The sequence below is a fragment of the Chiloscyllium plagiosum genome, unplaced genomic scaffold (genome assembly GCF_037043375.1).
Source record: "Chiloscyllium plagiosum isolate Xiang-an unplaced genomic scaffold, Cpla_swu_hap1 HiC_scaffold_5, whole genome shotgun sequence".
In the NCBI taxonomy this organism is placed as follows: domain Eukaryota; kingdom Metazoa; phylum Chordata; class Chondrichthyes; order Orectolobiformes; family Hemiscylliidae; genus Chiloscyllium; species Chiloscyllium plagiosum.
In genome coordinates this window covers 35,189,673-35,212,201 of record NW_028270143.1, presented here as the reverse complement: position 1 = coordinate 35,212,201, position 22,529 = coordinate 35,189,673, and the positions used below count along the sequence as shown (strand labels likewise).

At 41.3% G+C, this 22,529-nt stretch overlaps 1 protein-coding gene across 4 annotated transcripts in view; it reads left to right on the top strand.

Moving 5' to 3' along the window:
- Positions 1–640: 640 nt before the first annotated feature.
- LOC122549771 (histone deacetylase 9-like) overlaps positions 641–22,529 on the top strand; it is a 796,606-nt gene continuing 774,717 nt past the window's right edge. For 3 of the 4 annotated variants that reach the window (XM_087987095.1, XM_087987091.1, XM_043689769.2), the window contains exon 1: positions 641–1,019. The gene's annotated coding sequence lies outside the window, so the exon portion shown is untranslated. Of the gene's footprint in view, positions 1,148–22,529 lie in introns of all 4 variants that reach the window. The other variant, XM_043689766.2, reaches the window with a different exon arrangement.

Sequence of the window (22,529 nt, the reverse complement as noted above, 5' to 3'; positions counted from 1 at the left end):
ATTAAAAAAGATTCCTAACTCAGCCTCATTCAGAGCTGAAAATATTAGATATCTTTGTTGTTAATATTATCTGCGACGTGTTTATCAAATGGAAACACCCCCCTAAGTAAAAAAAAACATATTTGACGATGATCTCGGGGGTTTCCGTTCGCATTTCCTGTCGCCCCACTGCTTGACTTAATCGTTCACAAGATCATGACCAGACAGCAGCCTGACCCTCCTCTTCAAAACTAAAACAAAATCCACACTATGTTCAGCTGAGTGATAATCATTGTCAGTCGGTTTCTCGGTTTCCCGAGCCGGCTGTGGTTTGATCACAGCAGGCACACACGGGACAGGAACCCTCAGCATTGCTGGCACTGGTTTCCTCTTCAGCTGGGTCGGCCCTTCTATAACGGGGAGAAATCTGTTTAATGGTGGAGTGAAATCTAATGTCTAATCTATTGAAGGGTGGTTTGACTGAACGGGGCACGAGTGTGGGCATAATTTAGCCACAGGACAAATAAACAGCTGTTGTAGTAAGAAAACTGCCCACGATCATGTTTGTGCACGAACTATATCAGTACAAGTGTAGACTGTTAAATGCGGTCAAATTTGCACCATTTCCTTTTTATGCACTAATGTTGTCCATCACCAGGACAAGCAAGCACTTTCACTCCATCCAATTGTATCCATGCCGCTGCCTGAATGTGCTATATACATACTTTGTGTTTCCTAGACTCCTCACATTATTGGATTGCTATTTTTAGAAAGCTCAAACCGTGTGCTGCCACTAGTGCGGGCTCTGATCACATCTCGGTGGCAGGCTGGATTTTCAAAACATTCACTGTCTCTTCTTCCTCATCCTGCTTCCGAGGAACATGGCGGGTTCGACCTGATCGCGGCTTCCCGCCCAACTTCGCAATCCCTGCCAGGCACCTCCTCATCTCAGCCGAAAGGTCCCTCGCCGCTCCTGATGTCCACCTAATGCTGTCATGGTAGCGGGATCCGCACGCTGGGAGGTCGCCTTCGATCGCAAGGTGGGAGTGGTGAAAGGCAAAATAATCCAAACACGATTACAAAGTGAGAATATAAATTGTGACACTTGCCAGCAAGGGGCTTGACGAAGCTGGCGAGAAGCGTTCACTGACAGAAAGCGTGCCCACAGGTATTTCTGCAGTTTGTGCACTAACCATCACGGTAGCAGACAGGAGATATATTCATTGTTGTTGTTTTCGGATGAATTAGAGGGTAGTTGAGTCTGTAGTGATGCTGAGGGATTATTCCTCAACCCTGTTCCCTGGGTTCTCGTTTGCAGTCTTCAGTGTGCGGGGAGTTACTCTGGTGTTCGTTTCATACAGGTGGGCATTTCGTTCATCCCCCTGTCGCTGGAAGTTGTCTTCATGCTTTAGGAGCAGTGTTGTGACGAATAAATAAATAGTTCATCTGATGTATTCAGATTTGTGTTGGCCACTTGCATATAACTGGTTTTATACCTTCTCCCTGATCTTTCAAACGATGGATATATGATGTGATTAACAGACTAACGGCAAAATGTATCACTTTAAGAGGCAATGGCAGATCCTGTGTGTTTCCTATATACACGGTTATGTACTTAATTTGCAATAGAATAAATGTTACTTAGAGTTAGGACACGCTAGCTGATATGCACCTGTCTCTGTGGATTTTAAGAATTCTAATGCACTGCATGTTCTAAGTCGTATCATTACAAACATTAGGTTTGGGATAACGTGTTGATTCTTCCAGTACTGCAATTGTTTGTACAAACGGGTTGGTTTTCTATTCCAACAGTCTATACAGAGGGGATGTGAGGAGCAGGTGGGAAGTTGGGTTTGGAAGATGTTTGTCACAGTCTAAAGGTACCTCATTGTGGATCGTATGATGACTAAACTTAAATGCACTTTCACCTGAAACACCAACGTATTAAGGACTGAATTTAACTGAGCTGCAAATAATGTTTGATATCTGCTGACAATTGATTTATAGTATCAGTAGAAAGCAAATTAGCATTTAATTCAAACTGGGGTGTGTCATTCTTCAAAGAGAATCTGAGAACACTTGCCCAGAATAAAACCGTGTTTCTCCAACAACAGTGACTTGTTCTGAAAGGTAACAGAGTTTTCTTTCTCTGAGATTATAAGAAAGGTATCTCCGAGAGCCAAAATTGAAATCTCCTTACTATCCCTGAAAGAAAATGACATTGCAGCATACTGATAAAAAAAGTTAATGGTAATATTCCATGTATAAGTCATACAGAGGAATTATTTACATTGAAAGAAAAAAAGGGGCTATATTTCCCTATTGCAAAAGGAGTTTAATTTGAGTTTTCTGTGTAAATTGAAACATCTGCCAATCGAAAAGACAGCTTTGAAAGATTTTGCTGCAATTTACTTTGTGCAGTTTGTTGGCTAAGATGACAAAAATATCAATCATACTCACCTAACAATAGCATTTGTAAAACAGCTAATAAGCTAGTTAACTACTTGAAGAATGAAGACTTAATTTGTCCAGTTGTTGAATATGCAACAATTATGGAGAAGTACAGAAAGATTTTAAGAAAACCATCCTATTACCTGTGACTTGAAAGTTCATTTGATCCAAGCTTTTGAAAAGTCTTGATATCTGGTTTAATTGAAGTGATGGGGCTTGGAGGGGGATGGGCTGTTAATCATGTTGAAGAAATGATTATTGAGAAGTCTGGACTTATTAGCCCAAATGCATTGAAGGAGCAATGTCCTTTCATCAGGAATAGAGGCAGGGTGCCTGCAGAGTGGAGAGATAAATGAGAGGGGGGTGGGGGTGGGGAGGAAATGGCATAGAGTACAATAGGTGAATGGGGGTGGGGATGGAGGTGATAGGTCAGAGAGGAGGGTGGGAGAAGGTAGCAAAGAGTACAATGGGTGAATGGGGGTGGGGATGAAGGTGATACGTCAGAGAGGAGGGTGGAGTGGATAGGTGGAAAGGAAGATAGGCAGGTAAGACAGGTCATGAGGGCAGTGCTGAGCTGGAAGGCTGGAGCTGGGGTGAGGTGGGGGAAGGGGAAATGAGGAAACTAGTGAGATCCACGTTGATGCCATGGGGTAGAAGTGTTCTGAGATGGAAGATGAGGCATTCTTCCTGGTACAAACTGTGGAGGAATAAAGAATACTTGTAATTTAACAATGAGCACTGAGGTAAGACAACTAGATTACTATGCAAAATCTTATATTTGGATGCATTTTTCAAAAGGGTTTCTGCTGGAGGACTCACATATGGGGTGAAATCATATAAACATGCAAGTAATAGTCACACCTACAAAGGCCATATAATAATCATTTTTAACAAAAGAAAATTTAACCATGTCTCGATGGTGTTAAACAGCACTGCCATTGCCGAAATCCTTACTATCAACATCAATGGATCACCATTGATTAGAAAAGTAAATGGAGCAGCTATATAAATGCCTTCTCCAAGACCAAATCAGAGTCTGGGATTTTTTTTAGTGATTGACTCCTTCCTTGACTTCCCACAATCTCTCCAACATCTACAAGGTACAAGTCAGAAGATGTGGTGGAATACTCACCACTTTTCTTGATGATTGCAGCTCCAAAAATATCAAAGCAGCTCAAAACCATTTGGGACAAAACAGACTATTTGATTGGCTAGATTAGAGTGGTGCTGGAAAAGCACAGCAGGTCAGGCAGCATCCGAGGAGCAGGAAAATTGATGTTTCGGGCAAAAACCCTTCATCAGGAATAGAAGCAGGGAGCCTGCAGAGTGGAGAGATAAATGAGATGGGGGTGGGGGTGGGGAGGAAGTAGCATAGAGTACAATAGGTGAATGGAGGTGGAGATGGAGGTGATAGGCCAGAGAGGAGGGTGGGGGAAGGTAGCAAAGAGTACAATGGGTGAATGAGGGTGGGGATGAAGGTGATATGTCAGAGAGGAGGGTGGAGTGGATCAGTGGAAAGGAAGATAGGCAGGTAGGACAGGTCATGAGGGCAATTGAGCTGGAAATTTGGAGCTGGGGTGAGGTGGGAGAAGGGGAAATGAGGAAACTGGTGAAATCCACATTGATGCCATGGGGTTGAAATGTTCCGAGGTGGAAGAAGAGGTGTTCTTCCTCCAGGCGTCTGGTGGTGAGGGAGCAGCGGTGAAGGAGGCCCAGGACCTTCATGTCCTCGGCAGAGTGGGAGGGGCAGTTGAAATGTTGGGCCACAGGGCGGTGGGGTTGATTGGTGCGGGTGTCCTGGAGATGTTCCTAAAGCGCTCTGCTCGTCTCCCCAATGTTGAGGAGACCACATCGGGAGCAACGGATACAATAAATGATATTGGTGGATGTGCAGGTAAAACTTTGATGGATGTGGAAGGCTCCTTTAGGGCCTTGGATGGAGGTGAGGGAGGAGGTGTGGGCGCAGAATTTGCAATTCCTGTGGTGGCAGGGGAAGGTGCCAGGAAGGGAGGGTGGGTTGTAGGGGGATGTGGACCTGACCAGGTAGTCACGGAGAGAATGGTATTTGCGGAAAGTGGAAATGTGTGGGGAGGGAAATATATCCCTGGTGGTGGGGTCTGTTTGGAGGTGGCGGAAATGTTGTCAGATGATGTGGTTTATGCGAAGGTTGGTAGGGTGGAAGGTAAGCACTGGGGGGGTTCTGTCCTTGTTACGGTTGGAGACGTGGGGTTTGATGGAAGAGGGGCGGGATGTGGATGAGATGCGTTGGAGGGCATCTTTAACCACGTGGGAAGGGAAAATGTGGTCTCGAACGAAGGAGACCATCTGGTGTGTTCTGTGGTGGAACTGGTCCTCCTGGGAGCAGATACAGCAGAGGCGGAGGAATTGGGAATACGGGATGGCTTTTTTGCTGGCTGCCTATCCATCATGTTGAAAATTTAACCATGTCTCGATGATATTAAACAGCACTGCCATTGCCAAAATCCTTACTATCAACATCAATGGATCACCATTGATCAGAAAAGTAAATGGAGCAGCTATATAAATGCCTTCTCCAAGACCAGTTCAGAGTCTGGGAATTTTTTTAGTGATTGACTCCTTCCTTGACTTCCCACAATCTCTCCAACATCTACAAGGTACAAGTCAGAAGATGTGGTGGAATACTCTCCACTTTTCTTGATGATTGCAGCTCCAAAAACATCAAAGCAGCTCAAAACCATTTGGGACAAAACAGACGATTTGATTGGCTGCCTATCCATCATGTTGAAAATTCATTTTCTCCACTATCAATGTGTGGGAGCAACAGTGTGTACAATCAACTAGATACATTGGAGCAATTTAGTTCAACAGAACTTTTCAAGCCTGTGATCTACAAAACCCAGAGGGACAAGGATGGCTGATGAATGGGACTACTACCGAAGTTCTCCTCCAAGTCTCACACCATCTAACTTGAAACTATGTTTCTATTCCCTCACTGTCTCTGGGCCAAAAGCCTGGTACTTTCTTCCTAATGGCACTGTAGGTATTGCAACATCAGGTGGTCTGCAACAGTAGAACAAGTTGGTTCACTAGGCATTTGATCCATCAAGTCTGTGGTCTTTTTGTTTGCTACACCCAATTCCTTTGGCAGGGCTCCTTTCCTGAATGTGTCCGCTGTTAGAAGTGGATTAATATGGCATTTCCTCTCACTGCCATGATCCTGTCATGACGCTAATGGCATTTCAGGTCTTGGAAGTTGTGATGGGATTTGGGGGTAATTACTTCAGGACAGTAGGTTTATGCGTGCTCATGTAATAGCAATGTCCTATTTCCTTCACAGAATGAGGACAGTCAAACATCACTCAAATACACAAAATGAGCATGTCTCACTTAAACATCAACCATTATTACACGTTGCTTCAGCAAGCAACAGTCAGATACAGGTGGATTTTACCCTGTTGGACCCAGGAGCTTTTTCACTGAAGAATTTCTGGGTAACCTTGCCAAAGTTTGCCAACCCAGGCATTATTTGCTTCCACCTGGCTGGCTGCATTTCTTAAATGTGTAAAGGGAGACAGCTAGCTGGATCCCCTATGAAGGGCTTTCTGCCCGAAACATCGATTTTCCTGGTCCTCTGATGCTGCCTGATCTGCTGTGCTTTTCCAGCACCATACCTCTCAACAGCTAGCCAGATTAGGGTGAGTCAAAATCATTTAGCATAGAGATTTCTGATCTGCACCAAGTCATTCGGTGAGGAGGGGATGCAATTTGGAGTCACTTTGAAAGTGAAGCACAAAACATCCATATGGGAATCAAAAGAATCAATCTGTTCCTGCAATCCCAAAGAGGAAATACTTTGACTTATCTTGAGAGAGCTTCTTTTCATCCCTAACAGGTTAAATTCATGGTTATCATGCTCAGCAGACCATTAAATACTAGCAGATTCCTATGGAAGTAATATGATTCTAATTAGCGTACATTAAAGAGACTCTGGCCTAAGTTAAGATGATGAAATGCAGAAATGGAATGAAAAGCACACTTAACATGTTAAAATATCGCAAGGTACTTCACAAAATAATTACTTCAGCTCACCCCAAAAGAACAGAGCTCCTGAGCCTGAGGCTTGTCCACTCCATCTGCATTCCTTTTCATTTTGATTTTTTCCACTTTTCTCATTTCTTTTCATCTTTTTACTTACCTCTTATGAAGAGCTTGGTCATGGCAACGGCATTCATGGCAATGAATTTCTTTATTTCTTTATTGTTCTGTCTTGATATTCTATGTTTTGGTTTATTTTTCTGTGTTTGAAGATAGCACCAGAGAGTGGCAACACTGTACAAAAGTCTTTGCTGTATTTTGTAACAAAGTACACACGATAATAAACAAATCACAACTCTGTTGCTCATAATTCAAGATCACATCAAATCGCTGTCATCCATCTCTCCCACAATTGCTGGCATTTATTGGCTTATAATCTACCATAATTTTTAAATCCCTTCATATCTTTACTCAACTCTGTCCCTGGAATCGCCACAACTATACGACTGTAAAAGGTTTTGACATCTGTCAAATTCTGCCGAGCTGGGGATGAGTGATCATAATATGATAGATTTTCATGTGGTATATTTAAATCTGAAGCTAGAAGACTAATGTTAAATAAAAACAATTACGTTGGTGTATGTTGAATTAAGATGGTTGGGAAATTATAGTAAAATGTGCAGTAACAATCAAGTAATTGCTTCAGAATTACTCATGCATTCCATGAGTAATAAAACCTCTACAGGACAACTACTACTTTTCATCATTTATATAAATGATTTGGATGTGAGCTTAAGAGGTATAGTTAGTAAGTTTGTAGGTGACACCAAAATTGGAGTTATAGTAGACAGCGAAGAAGGTTACCTGAGATTACAACGGGATCTTGATCAGATGGGCCGATGGGCTGAGGAGTGGCAGATGGAGTTTAATTTAAATAAATGCGAGGTGCTGTATTTTGGGAAAGCAAATCTTAGCAGGACTTATACACTTAATGGTAAGGTCCTGGGGAGTGTTGCTGAACAAAGAGACCTTGAAAGTGGAGTCGCAAGTAGATAGGATAGTGAAGAGGATGTTTGGTATATTTTCCTTTCTTGGTCAGAGTATTGAATACAGGAGTTGGGAGGTCATGTTGCGGCTGTACAGGACATTGGTTAAACCACTTTTGGAATGTTGTGTGCAATTCTGGTTTCCTTCCTATTGGAAGGTTGTTGTGAAACTTGAAAGGGTTCAGAAAAGATTTACAAGGGTGTTGCCAGGGTTGGACAATTTGAGCTATAGGGAGAAGTTAAATAGGCTGGGGCTATTTTTCCTTGGAGCATTGGAGGCTGAGGGGTGACCTTTATAGAGGTTTAAAAAATCTTGAGGGGAATGGATAGGATAAATAGACAAAGTATTTTTCCCTGGGGTGGGGAGTCCCGAACTAGAGGGTATAGGTTCAAGGTGAGAGGGGAAAGATATAAAAGAGACCTAAGGGGCAACTTTTTCACGCAGAGGGTGGTACGTGTATGGAATGAGCTGCCAGAGGAAGTGGTGAAGGCTAGTACAATTGCAACATTTAAAAGGGATCTGGATGGGTATATGAATAGGAAGGGTTTGGAGGAATATGGGCCGGCTGTTGGAAAGACTGATTAGATTAGGTTGGGATATGTGGTCGGCATGGATGAGTTGGACCGAAGGGTTTGTTTCCATGCTGTACATCTCTCTGACTCAATGATTCTATAGATGCTGAGGATAGTATGAAATTAATAAATTATAAATTACAAATTGTAAGCAACTCAATAAAGAATGTAGTTGAAAATAGTATAGTGAGCCTGATGATTGAATGAGCTTTGGAAAACAGCGAAACATGATCAATTGATCAAAATTGAAAATGAGAGCAAACTAGCAAGCAATGTAGAAAGATTGTACAGGCTTCTGAAAGAGATGTAAGAAAGGAGTGAGTAACAAAAATAAACATCGATCCCTTTGAGATTGAGTCAAAAAATTAAAACTGGGAATAAGGAAATGGCAGAGCCATGAAGCATGTATTTTTGTGCTTGACTTCATCCAAGATGATATTTCAAAGGTGTCAGAAATAGTGGCAAATCAAGGATCTAATGTCAGTGAGGAACTTATATGATTAATATTCGTAAAGACATTCCATGGATCACCACCTTGAAATGCTGGAGATGTGCTAATGATCCTTTGAATTATGCCAATGGAAGCTCTTTTCCCCTGGGAGAGGCACCAATCATGACAAGTGGAAGGTTCCATTCAAGGTGCAGTCTAAAAGGTTATCCATGAATAGATGAAAGAGTCAGTATATTTCACTGTTTCCTCACTATACTACTTGCAACCTTCTTTATAACGTTTCTTACAATTTGTAATTCTTCTTTGTAATTTATTAAATTTCACACTATCCTCAAATTCTGTGATTAGCTATGGGTGGGTCAGTTGTCCTGTAGAGGTTTTATTACTCATGGCAGTGGCAGAAGGATCCAGTAATCCTCACTTGACTGGTCAGTAAGATCTGATCATAATCTCATAAAAATTGTGTGGACAATGACAGTGTTATAAGATCTCCACATGAAACAAAGCAATGCACACAAGTCCATTGGCCAACTCCTGGAGTGATGAAAAATTGGTAAGAAGACTGAACCATATACCTACCAGTATCTAGTCAAGACTCTGCATACAGGTTACAGATGTATGAAGATTATTGAACACCTGTGTTGGGACAGAGATGTCTTTAGACAGTAACATCTGTGACTGAACAGTCTTCTTCAGAACTTCCACTCACCCACCAAATGAAGAGGGGAAGGGGCTAGAAAAAGTGTTCTAAAAGTATGCTGTCCAACTCTTGTCTATCTCAGAGCTGTACCTTGTAGGATGTCCATCATTATGAAATAATGTTAAGTTTTGTGATTTGGAATATTAGAATATTCATGGATAATCCTAAGTGTGATCATCTGGAAACAAACACTGCAAATGTATCTCATGATATATCAAGATGCCAAATTGAAATTGACACCCTCCGTATGACTTGCCTTCCTGGGTAGGAGCAGCTGAAGGAACACACAGGGACAGTTTCCGCTGCACAGAAAAGGCTTATTGTGAGCCTTGGGTTCACAGACTTGATTTTGCCATTCAAACTAGGATCTTGAATGCATTGTCAGAACTCTTCCATTATACGAATGAAAGGCTCTTGACCCATCAGCTACAGATCAGCCTTAATAAATCTGCCAAATTATCAGTGCTTCTGCTCTAACCCTTAACTCTGTTAATATGTTAAATAAAAGTTCTATTCTGACATTGATCAATTTCTCACTGCCATTACCAAATAAATTAGATTGGATTCCCTGTAATATGAAAACAGGCCCTTTGGCCCAACAAGTCCACACTGACCCCCAAGGAGTAAACCACCCAGACCAATTCCCCTATCCTATATTTACACCATGGGCAATTTAGCATTGCCAATTCACCTGACCTGCACATCTTTGGATTATGGGAGGAAACCCACACAGACAATCACCCAAGGTGGGACTCAAATCCAGATCCCTGGTGCTGTGAGGCAGCAGTGCTAACCACTGAGCCACCATATCACCTGATTACCCTTCGAGGAAAATTAAACACTAGGTTTGGCTGTGACCCTGATGTCTGGGGAGGAACCATTGAGGAAAGAAAAACTGTTTGGGGACAGCCATTGCAATGGTGTCTACCTGCTGATGAAGTGTGCCCGATATGGCCTCTTTAAACAAACATAACCAAAAGAAACGTAAACAAAATAAGCACCAGCCTTCCACCGGTAATTCAAATATAAAAGCATGGGCAGGCATCCTTGGTCAAAATATCACTGTCTTCTGCATTATATCCTTGTGTGATTTAAAGATCAAAGTGAATTATCTGTCATTCAACCAATTAGAGTACCGTTGCTGGCTGGACAGATCAAAGACTTGTTAAATCAGTAATGAAAACCCACCTAGCATCCCAGTCGTGGAAGAGCCAAAAGTCCAAGAGAAAGTAAATTAAAATCTCATCCCTCAAGCAGTCTGAACAAAGAGAAGATTTTCAAGGGCAGCTCACAAAGTAATCTGGAAAATCTTCATACAATCAACTCAACTTCAGGGACAAATCAAGTCATGCGCACATGGCTCGTGTGTTAAGACCTTTAACTTTGCGTGTCATTGTCACCAGATTTGATTTGCTGAGAGCAATGCTGAAATATGTGATCTCCTATAACACAAGCAGGTTGCCTCCATTGCTTAAATGGAACTATTCAAGATTTCAAGTCTAGAAGGCACCATTCCAATGATTCAAGACCAACTCCTACAGGTAAAGGACATGTGATGAGACAGGAATGCCTGAGAGCTCTAACAATATCCTAGTCATCATGGCATGAAAAACATTTCTGAAGTCAACACGATCATCTATAGATCAATGTGAAGTGGACAACACCCTTTCACTCACAGAGTGGTGATTTTTGTTCTTAAGAATGACAATGCTATCCATCACTGTTGGGAAGAACAGTTTCAATAACTTCTCAACCCCACGTATCCACAGTGGAAAATTTTCAGGCTATTTCCAGGACCCTGTGCGGTCTCTGGATGAACCAGCGAGCTGCAACAAGCATTGATCAGAGAGCTGCAACAAACAATCAAATGGGTAAGTATCAAAACATCTACAGCTCTGGTGGTATTCCGGCTGAGGTTTATCAAAATCATGGATTTATGCTCGCACCAAGACCCTAACTATCCTACCTAACTTCTGTATTGTGACAATTTTAACTATTTTCAAGATGGAAGATAAATCACACTGTGCAAACTATCAAGCATTTCCTGCTTGTTCTTAATGGGGAAATTTGACAGACAGTTTCCTGATTCATCTACTTCCTGTAGGCTGAGGAAATCCTCCCAGAGACACACTGTGGTTTAGACTTAACACAGGAAGGCCCCAGTTGGATTTTACTTGGAGATTTCTTGTGTTGGCATTTCTAGAGGTTAAAGGTTAAGGGGTATGGAGAAGGAGAAATCGTAGGGAGCTGAGGTAATGTATCAGACATGATCATGTTGCATGGCAAAGTGTGTTTGATGGGCTGAAAGTTCTAATTCTTCTCTTGTTGTCTGTTTCTACAAGGGAGCTGTTTCAAATGATCAAACTGGAGAAAGTAACAGACTTCACAGGGCTGGTGAAAATGTTCAAAATGCCGCTTCTACAATGGAATGGTCAATGCGAGTGACAAGGATTGTGCTGAGTGAGCAGCAATCTTTCAGTAACGCAACTGTGTCAGATAATGTCTATTTCACCATTAGGGGGTCAGTTAGCTCAGTTAGCAAAATGGCTGGTTTGCGATAAGAAGTAATGTCAACAGCAAGGGGTCACTTCCTGTGTCATGAACGACCCTTGTCCTCAACCTTTCCCATCACTAGAGGTGTCATGACCCTGAAGTTAAACCATCACAAGTCACCTCTCTCTCCCTCTCTCTCTCTAATGAGAGAGCAGTCGATGGTCTGATAACATATCACCAGTCAAACCACCACAGCTTGTGACTGAAGACTTTCAATCTGATCATCAACTAGTGTGAGAAGGGCTGCATATGTTTCCATGTGAGCTATGCCAGCACCCCAAATGCTGGATTTTCTCAAGCAGAAGAAATTGGCTGGTCTAAGTATCCAGATTACTGTGAAAAAGAAAATGCCTCTTCTGGTTAGAAGAATTAGAAACTTTACTGGGAATGTGACCACAATACTCATAGTCTAATGCCATAAAAATGTGTACTTTAACCTTCTTGTGCATTTGTGAAAATATGACATATAATCATTGGGGGAATTTTAAATAGAATCTGCACACAGTTGCATAGTTCAGAAATCCAGAATACTGGAAGCAAGTATATGGTTCAGCAGAACAGCTGACTTCTGTGATGAATATTTACAAGTTTACATATCGTCTGAATGACTTTATAAGGCAACTACATGAGTTATCAGAGAAAAGCTCCACCTCACAGGTAATTCAGGAGATTAAAGATCCCACAGATAAGGGAATGGACCAGAAACAAGGTCTAACAGTAACAACATCCTCCACAAATTATTCTCAAGATGTAATAGATCCTCCAGCAAAGAAATGATCCACAGACCAGATCCAAGATTACCAATCCTCAAGCAGAAGCCCTACATTCTCCCAAGTTATGTCTGAAGTGAATGCGTTCAGGAAAAATTGTGAGGCATCCAGACCACCTATATTTCTGAAGACAGACCTGTGGAGAGATGAGGTAGTGATGAAGGTGATATAGTTATATGTATGAACACTTAATGATTAACTATGGAGAAGTGAGCTTGGGGAAGATTTTGTAGTAGACAATGATTCTGAAAGAATTGTCATGAAGATGCATTAGATGCACCCAGTCTGATGATGTCACACAGTCTTTGAGTGAGGTGTGAGTTCTACATCAACCTTTGTAAGAAGCATATTTGTTCTGTACAACTCTCAAGGGTCTGCAGTAATTTTGATGGACCAGTAAAGTAATCTTATAGCTGTCATGCAATAAACCATCTTATCTTATTAACTAGGATAAGTACTTCTTCTGATAGTTAGGCACAGTAGTGGTGACTGAGAATTAGTGGCAGCAAACTATATCAAACAACCCTTACGCTCTGTTCATATGGCAGAGGGGGCAGATATCATGAGCTGTCTGCAGTAGCAGTAAGGACGAATACCAAAGATTGCAAATTCACATTGAGATTCTCTTAATGATTTTGTCACCTTTTCACAATAAAGTGTACAAGAAAGTTAAAATGCAATTTTTATGGCATTAGACTATGACTATTATTGTCACATTACCAATAAGGTTTCTAATACCCATTTTAAAATCAAAAATGCACTTTGTCTCCTTTAGATCTTCAATTAATCGGACGTAGCTAGTGACATATGTATTGGACAACATTATTTTGGATAACAATCACAAATATGATTATAAGGATTTGCTACTAAATTCTGGAGGGGTTTTCTCAATTGCCTGCATAACTTTGGGAGCACATCTTGGTGCAATAAAGATCCATTTATGCCATTTCTTCCTTTGGTTTTGATAACTCAGATAAGAAAGTTGTTTTGAGCCACTGTTACTTTCTTAGTCAAACTAAATGGGTTGCTTGGCCACTATAAAGGACAGTGAAGAGTCAGTTATGTTGGAGTTTAATTTGAGTCACATACAGACCAGATTACATTACGACAGCTGGTTTCCTTCACTAAAAGATATTCTTGAACTTATTATGATTTTAATGACCATCCAACAACTTCATGATTACTTTAACTGATATTGTGCTGTACTAAATTGCTTGTATGATTGATACCAAGATCCAGCAATTGAAACAAATCTCAGTGTTACGGAGAAAAGACGGGAAATGGAACAGAGTCATATTGCTTATTCAGAGAGCTGATGTAGATACTGAACAGCTTCTTTCTGCGCTGCTTTTTGTGAGTCTGCAACTGTCTTTGCACACTTCCAGGTGACAGTCATAGCACTAAAACTATGTGAAAGTAAAGAGACTGTAAATGTGGATTATCTTAATATTTATACGAATCAATAAATGTGTAATCTATAATTAGATCTGTTCAAGTTAGTAAGACTAATTTTTTTTTCTTGAAATATTGAATGGATGAAAGATTTGCATGACTTAGGAAAGAATATGTTCCATTGGTGTTGGATTGGTGCACTGGATTTTTGTGGTCACTTTTTCCTTATAAGGCGACAACAGCAGAAAAAAAGCTGATCCTTCTTGATCCAGAATACACTATCTAGTGACTCACGACATGGTAACAGAAAGAAGACAGCTACATAGGAAATATTGCACAAGAGCTACAGCATGAGCATATGTTGATGCAAGCTATCTGCATGTATGATGGATTTGCAGATTTAAGTTACAGGAAGCACAGCGAGGTGGCATTTTCAATTAGCTTTTGTCTTTGTGGTGAATGAGTGTGGCAGGTGGAGAATGGCTTTGAATGGAGAATTGCTACTCTCTCAAAACATCCTTTTTGCCTGCACCATCTGCCACGATATGTTGTAAGCTATGTGTGAAATGACAATAACAGAGTTGAGCTCCAACAATAAGTTGCTCATTCTAGATGTGTTATGCAAAGATTGAGGCTGTGTTACTTTTACGTCCAGTTTCAAATACTTGAATCTGACTGGCATGCCTGTTTATTGTAATCAAAAGATTTGTTCACGGATATTTTGGGGAATTTGTATCCAGGCAATTACAGTAATCATGCCTTCACTGATTCATTAAGGCCACCCATCTGGCTTCAATTTAAACTTCATCAGCAGGTCGCTCACTGTCCAAGAATATATATTGAACAGTAATGGCCTCAAGCAATTATGACCATTGTACAATTACAACTTCATTGAGCAAGCCCAGCAAGATCAGTAACCTGCAGTGACTGCCTCACAGTTTTCAGAAGGCGTTGAAGCAGGTGAAGATCTACCAAGGAGGTCGAGACCCTCTGCATTGATCGACCTCACTGTCATTTTCTTTAACTGTCTGAAAGAAAGTGCCGATGCTGATGAAGAATGTCCAGAGCCATCATCACTAAACTGTGTCAACTGCTGGAGCCAGGACTTTCAGAGTGACTTGAGGAAGAAACTTCAGGGGTCGAGAGTCTGATTCATCCTCCAGTGGGTGTGTGCTGGCACTAAACTGTATCGCTGAGAGAAAGGAGAACCTGGGCTTCACTTCATCACTTTGGCCTTGCCATTGTTCTTGAGTATCTTTGGTTTAAGGGATAGATATCTGTGAACATATCTGGCAGACCCTGAATGCGCTGGACCTGGGTTTCCACAGTGTTCACCAATCTGTCCATAGCTCCTGCCAGATGCAAGCGTGCACTATACTGATAAAGTTGATGGATTTCTCCGTTCTTTGATCCAATGTACCAAGTGCATCTGACAAACACACCTGCTGTGCCTGTACATGCCTGTGCATCCTGATGATGTAACAAATGGCTAAGACAGGGGAATCATCTTCTGCTTGGTGCCTGGCCTCTGCCTGTCTTCTGAGTGCATTAGAAATGTGGTATATTTCTTTCTTGACTAGCTGCCAATGATATGCTCATCAGAATTTTCTACTCAGTCTAACATAGATGGAGATACTACTGACGTGAAAGTCTCTAAGCTGGTGGAGGTGCAGGTGAAGACCCTCCTGGAGCATTCTCTGACCATTGTTTGATGTCCTCTTCAGAGATTGGGGAGGGCTGAAGGTTTCTGGTTCGGGGTTATTTTTAGCAGAGATTTGCTGAGTGCTGCTAATATCTGCATGATAGCATAAAGGGAGTTAGTTGACTTAAGAGGGATGAAAGCCAGTGTAGATTAAGAATGACTGAGCCCATCAAGAGCAGAGCAGCACAGCACACTGAAGCTCACTGAGTTGGTTCACGATTAAAAGTCTCTCCATCTTCACATGAGTAGCTGTCTTGTTCTCTGGGCAAATTCAGAACTTTCTCTTAATAATAAGTAAGGAACCTGATACCTAATACACTTCTCAACTGTCATGGACCTCTCAGCCTAGTAATGGGACGATTCTTCCTGAGGTAAAGGGAGGAATTTAGTGTGATGGAAGTTTATGGAAGAGGAAAGGGTGATGATGCATGAGCAGGAGATGTTCCCAGGTGTGAGTAGGAAGTGTTGAAGACAGGAAGGGGTCATGGTTTGGGGCAATTGAATGGACATGATATATATGCAATATTGAGAGTTGTAGTCCGTGACCCTTGGTAGGATGTGACTGCACTGGCAGCGTAAGAGTAAATGGTGCTCCTGTGAGCATGAAGTAACAGAGAGAAATTGGGAACATCTACCCTTATGAAATGCAAAAGATCATTGACATTTTGCATGCACTGCTGGGTGTCCCTTTTAACACGGGACACAGCAGTGACACAGCCGGCTATTGCTGTCTGACTGACTGAATCGATTGGTGTGGTCTTCCGTAGCAGTCAGCCAATGTAGGACTGCTCTTCTCTTCACTAGTATTTTCACCAAGACCTCCAGGGCTGTGATCGCAAAGCAGAAAGAAAGCTTTATTTTCCTCTGTACCGTGCTTTACAATATAGAGACTTGAACATTATGCCCTGAATGAATAACTAACAGTCAGTACCATTGTACCACTGCCTCATCTGCCAACCAGGCTGTTTGGAATCAATCTTAGCATAAAGGGAAGATGCTTTTTGTTGGAAGGCACTTGTTTCAGTCCAAGGACATGACCATAAGGTTCTGTAGGATAGTGTACTTGGCCCAGTCATGTTCATGAATGCTTTCCCTTGATGGAAATGACAGAATTATGACTATGTGTTGACAATTGCACGAGAATCAGCATCATTCGTGACTTCTCAGATACTGAAACAGTCCATGCTCAAAAGCAGCAAGGCCCGGAAAACAATTTGTCTTGGGCTGATAAGAGTCTGGTAACATTCATGCCACACTGGTGCCAGGTAATGACTAACTCAAACAAGAGAAAATGTAACAATTGATGTTTAATAGCAATACCATCACTGATATCAACATCTTGAGGAGTGCCATTGATCTGAAACATTATTGGAATTGCTATAGAGAAACTATGACCACAAGAGCAGTTCAAAGACTAGGAATTCTGTGGTGAGCAATTCAACTCCTGTCTTCCCATTGTCTATCCATAACCTACAAGGCACAAGTCATGAGTATGATGGAATGCTCTCCATTTGCTAGGATGGATGCAATTTCAACAACATTCTAAAAGATCAACACCATCCAGAACAAAGCTGCCCTCTTGATTGGCACACCATCCACCCATCTTGAACATTCAGCACTGACATGAAGTAGCAGCAGTGTGTACATCGACAAGATGCACTGTAGTAACTCACTTTCAGTAAGTCTTCCAAATCCATGACCTCTGCTACATAGAAGGACAGGGGCAATAGATGCTTGCCAACAACCTCAGTTGGCAGTTCCCCTCCAAGGTCAAGCATCCTCAGTTGGAATTAAATTGTTGTGGTTCTGTTCGCCGAGCTGGAAGTTTTTGTTGCACACGTTTTGTCCCCTGGCTAGGCAACATCATCAGTGCTTGGGAGCCTCCTGCGAAGCGCTTCTTTGATGTTTCCTCCGGTGTTTATAGTGGTCTGTCCCTGCCGCTTCCGGTTGTCAGTTTCAGCCGTCCGCTGTAGTGGTTGGTATATTGGGTCCAGGTCGATGTGTTTGTTGATGGAGTTTGTGGATGAATGCCATGCCTCTAGGAATTCCCTGGCTGTTCTCTGTCTGGCTTGCCCTATGATAGTAGTGTTGTCCCAGTCGAATTCATGTTGCTTGTTGTCTGCGTGTGTGGCTACTAAGGATAGCTGGTCGTGTCGTTTCGTGGCTAGTTGATGTTCATGTATGCGGATTGTTAGCTGTCTTCCTGTTTGTCCTATATAGTGTTTAGTGCAGTCCTTGCATGGTATTTTGTACACTACATTCGTCTTGCTCATGTTGGGTATTGGGTCCTTCGTTCTGTCACACACGCAGACAACAAGCAACATGACCACTATAAACACCGGAGGAAACATCAAAGAAGTGCTTCGCAGGAGGCTCCCAAGCACTGATGATGTCGCCTAGCCAGGGGACGAAACGTGTGCAACAAAAACTTCCAGCTCGGCGAACAGAACCACAACAACGAGCACCCGAGCTACAAATCTTCGCACAAACTTTGGAATTAAATTGCTGCTCCTTCACTGTTGCTGGGACAAAATCCTTAAACTGCCTCCCAAACACACTGTGTGCTCTAATACCTCAAGGGCTGCAGTAATTCATGAAGACAGCTCATCATCATTGATTATGGATTGGCAAGAAATCCATAGCCTAACTAGCGAAGTCTATATCTTATGAATACAAAAAACTTTTCTGATGAGTTATTCAATTCCAAACTGAGCTTTCAGCTTCATAACTGACCAGCACAAAATCTACTCTCTTTCACCTTCATTACGTTGCCTAACTACCACCTTGTCTTAGTTCATTTGGCACTGAAACTTTTATCAATTTTTTTTGCCATTTCCAGCCCTGACCATTTATACGTTTTTCTCAATTGTATACTGGCTGCATAAAGTTATTCTCCCTAAGGTTTCATGCTTGCGCATTGCCTCTGTTCCTGTAAGGCAATCCCTGGAACCTATGTCTTTGAGCAAACAATTGGTCATCCTTCTAAATATCTCCTTTGTTTTGATGCACACTTTTGTTTGATTATGCCTCCAGGAAGTGCTTCATAACACTTTTAACATTAAGGCATTCTGTTAATTTCTGGGAACAGTTCAAGAAATCCATGGGGAATAATGGTGTACTGAGAGATAAAGGAAAAATATATTTTGTCTGCATGTTCCAAGTGTTTACTCTTAATGTGCTCATGCTTTTGAACACTCGACATTCCATTCATACATATCAACAATACCAACTGTGTTTATAATATTTGTTATTACTTTTAATATTTTAAATTTCATCAACAGAAGTCACAATGTAGGTTACAATTAAAGCTCTGCTCATAGATACACAGCAGAGGCCTATGCACACATCTATGCCTCTAAATATCTGACAGCAAATACATAGGAGGTGGTACAAATGTTGCTCAGAACAATTTGATTCAGCATTTAATAACAATAAAGAACAGCAAATTAGTCATAATGTTTTGCTATTATATATGCAGTGTTTGCAGAATCAAGTAATTTAGTTTCCACAAATTGGACAGCAGCCATACTTTTTATTGCAAAGAATGAGTCTTGCAATGGGATAATAGATCTTAACAAAAAGAGAAATATGGTGAAATACAATGGATTTTTTTTGTTTACAACACACTGCAGCTGGGTTAAGGTACTTATCTCATCAACATACTGGCATTCATTGTTCAGATAATTATATTCTTGAAATGTATTTAACAGTACAGCAGTGCAAGATTGGTAATAATGACCAGACAATGGATCATTTTCATAGAATCACGCAGCACAAATTACGGCCTTTTGGCACATTGTGCCTATGCTGACTCTGAAGGAGATATCACATTAGCTTCTCTTTCATCCTCTCTCAACGAAATCTTACAAATATTTCCTTTATATGTGCTAATCTAATTCCCTTTTCCAAATTACTATTGAAACTTCTTCCAGCACCCTTTCACTTAGTGAGACCCATAATGTAACAACTTGTTGCATCAAAAAAACTCTCCATTTTGCTTCAGATTCTTTTGCAATTAGTTTAAATCTGTTGGGCGGTTCTGGTGGTACATCCTTAAAGCAGAAGCTCTGGTCTTAAATCCCATTCCAGGACTTTCTTGTCAAGGAAAGTGTGTAATAAACAGTTTGAGTATCCACTGGTAAATCTTTTCAATGCATACCAGTGGCAGACGGTAAGAATGGGAGAGCTCCCTGGTCATCAATGTGATGGAAAAATCACTTTTTCATCTTCTAAAATCCATTGGATAAAGACACATTCAAATTCAACTTTTTCTTATAAGATGAACCCTTATCCCAGGAATCAATTGAATGAGCCTTCTCAGAAGTTTTTTTTCAATTGTGCAACTTCCTCACTTGGTGACGAAACTGAAATTAACAGTCTAAAAACTGCTTCTCGGCAATATTCAGCTCAAAGCTTCTTCCACTAGAAAATTCCAACTCCTCCCTCTCTGAATAGCTTTGCTTTTCCAAAGGTCAAGTGACCTTTTGTTAACAATAAGTGAAGCATAACACAGATCCATGTTTGACAGTTGAGTCTCACAAAAATCATATGCTAAACTTTCTGCAACCTTGTCATCGACCAAACTTTCATTTGTTCTAATTTTAATTCCAAAAAAAAACTGTGGTTCTCACGCTGTGATAATTTTCTGTGATTCATCTGCCAGTACACCCAGATCCTTAAGTACCACAGTGTTCTACAATCTCTCTCCGTTTAAATGACATGTTGCTTTTCTTCCTGCTAAAGTGGACAAGTTCATATTTTCTCACATGGCTGTATACTTCATCCACCATTTTTGTTTCTCATTCACTCAAAATGTCTCATATCCCTTTGCAAATTCCTTTTGACTCCTTCACAATTTACTCTTCTATCAATCTTTGTGTTGCCAGCAAATTTAAATTTCATACTTTTGGTCATGTTGAAAGAGACTGATTAAGTATGTATGTTTGTATGTTTATACAGGAGACCATGAAAATATGTATGTTCATATGTATTTTTTCCAAGTTGCTTACTCTGAACGTGTTCATGCATAATGACATCCTGCATTTCATACACACCTATTAATGATTCTCACCGTGGTTATAGTCCCTGATTAACTAAATAAGAAGATAAATCTGAATCATCTGGTTACTGATAATAAAATTGCATTTGTTTTGATTTTATGAGCAACTGACATCTCAAAACACTTCAGTCAATGAAATACTTTTGAAGTATAATCATTGTTGCAATGTTGGAAAATACCCAGAAACAATAACATGATAATGACCAGACAATCTGTATTTTTGTGTGTGATATTGATTGAGGGATAAATGCTGGCCAGGACACCAGGAATAAAGTTCTTGGAAATGGTGACAGGTAGATAGGATAGTGAAGAAGGTGCTTGGTATGCTTTCCTTTATTGGTCAGAGTATTGAATACAGGAACCAAAAGAGAAAATGCTGGAAAATCTCAGCAGGTCTGGCAGCATCTGTAAGGAGAGAAAAGAGCTGATGTTTTGAGTCTAACTGACCCTTTGTCCAGCTTTGACAAAGGGTCAGTTAGACTCAAAACGTCAGCTCTTTTCTCTCCTTCCAGATGCTGCCAGACCTGCTGAGATTTTCCGGCATTTTCTCTTTTGGTTTCAGACTCCAGCATCCACAGTAATTTGCTTTTATTGAATACAGAAGTTGGGAGGTCATGTTGCAGCTGTATAGGGCATTGGTTAGGCCACTGTTGGAATATTGCATGCAATTCTGTTGTGAAACTTGAAAGGGTTCAGAAAAGATTTACAAGGATGTTGCCACGGTTGGATGATTTGAGTTACAGGGAGAGGCTGAACAGGCTGGGGCTGTTTTCCCTGGAGCGTCGGAAGCTGAGGGGTGACCTTGTAGAGGTTTACAAAATTATGAGGGGCATGAATAGGATAAATAGACAAAGTCTTTTCCCTGGGGTCGGGGAGTCCAGAACTAAAGGGCAAAGGTTTAGAGTGAGAGGGGAAAGATATAAAAGAGACCTAAGGGGCAACGTTTTCACTCAGAGGGTGGTACGTGTATGGAATGAGCTGCCAGAGGAAGTGGTGGAGGCTGGTACAATTGCAACATTTAAGAGGCATTTGGATGGGTGTATGAATAGAAAGGGTTTGGAGGGATATGGGCCGGGTGCTGACAGGTGGGACTAGATTGGGTTGGGATATTTGGTCAGCAAGGACAGCTTGGACCGAAGGGTCTGTTTCCATGCTGTACATCTCTATGACTCTATGACCTCAACTGAAATACAGCATCTCTAACAGCACATTATGCCCTCACAGTAGTGCATTGGAGTTTCAGCCTTGAATATTATGTTCAAACCCTGGAGATGTTCTTGAATCCAGAACCTTGTGATTCAGAAATAGTGGACACGACTCAATGTTAACATATATTCTATCAAATCATACCAAAATGTCAAATGCTTTTTCAAGAATTCTCTTAAAATAGATTCCCTTTGACTGGATCGGTTATGCATTTGAAAACTGAACGACACTGCGGTGCAAAACAGGCAGTATTAGATTGGCTGCCGTTATACTCCCAGCTTGAACTTCCCTTCCTAAAATGGTGGGTCATGGGTGACTGATACTGCCAAAGTTGAATTTATTTCCTTATCAGTTTATAATCCGGAGTCGATATCAAATTTGATTACAATTTCTGGGATTAAGGTGTTTTCTACTTTTTAGATTAGATTAGATTAGATTACAGTGTGGAAACAGGCTCTTCGGCCCAACAAGTCCACACCGACCCGCCGAAGCGCAACCCACCCATACCCCTACATTGACCCCTTACCTAACACTACGGGCAATTTAGTATGGCCAATTCACCTGGCCCTGCACATCTTTGGACTGTGGGAGGAAACCGGAGCACCCGGAGGAAACCCACGCAGACACGGG